Consider the following 287-nt stretch of genomic DNA (forward strand, 5'->3'; position numbering starts at 1 on the left):
TGTGGTTGAACCCCCCGGGGCAGGGCCTTCCGAGCGGCTCCTTCCCAAAGCTACCCGCCTTGGGCAGGCAAAACTCTTCCAGAATGTACTTTAGTTTTTTTTTTTTTCTCACCAAAACACCGTGTTTCATCCCTGTTCCTTTTTAGTCGCCTCCTCAGACAGACCCAGGGATGGTTTATAGCTTCACGGAGCCGTAATCCTGCAGCGCCGCCGCCGCTCTCGGGGGCTCGGGAGCAGCTCTGCTCTCGGTCCTTTTTGGAGAGGGAAGAAAACTGGATATTTTTATT

This window comes from Buceros rhinoceros, unplaced genomic scaffold, assembly GCF_000710305.1.
Source record: "Buceros rhinoceros silvestris isolate BGI_N320 unplaced genomic scaffold, ASM71030v1 scaffold28183, whole genome shotgun sequence".
Taxonomy (NCBI): Eukaryota; Metazoa; Chordata; class Aves; order Bucerotiformes; family Bucerotidae; genus Buceros; species Buceros rhinoceros.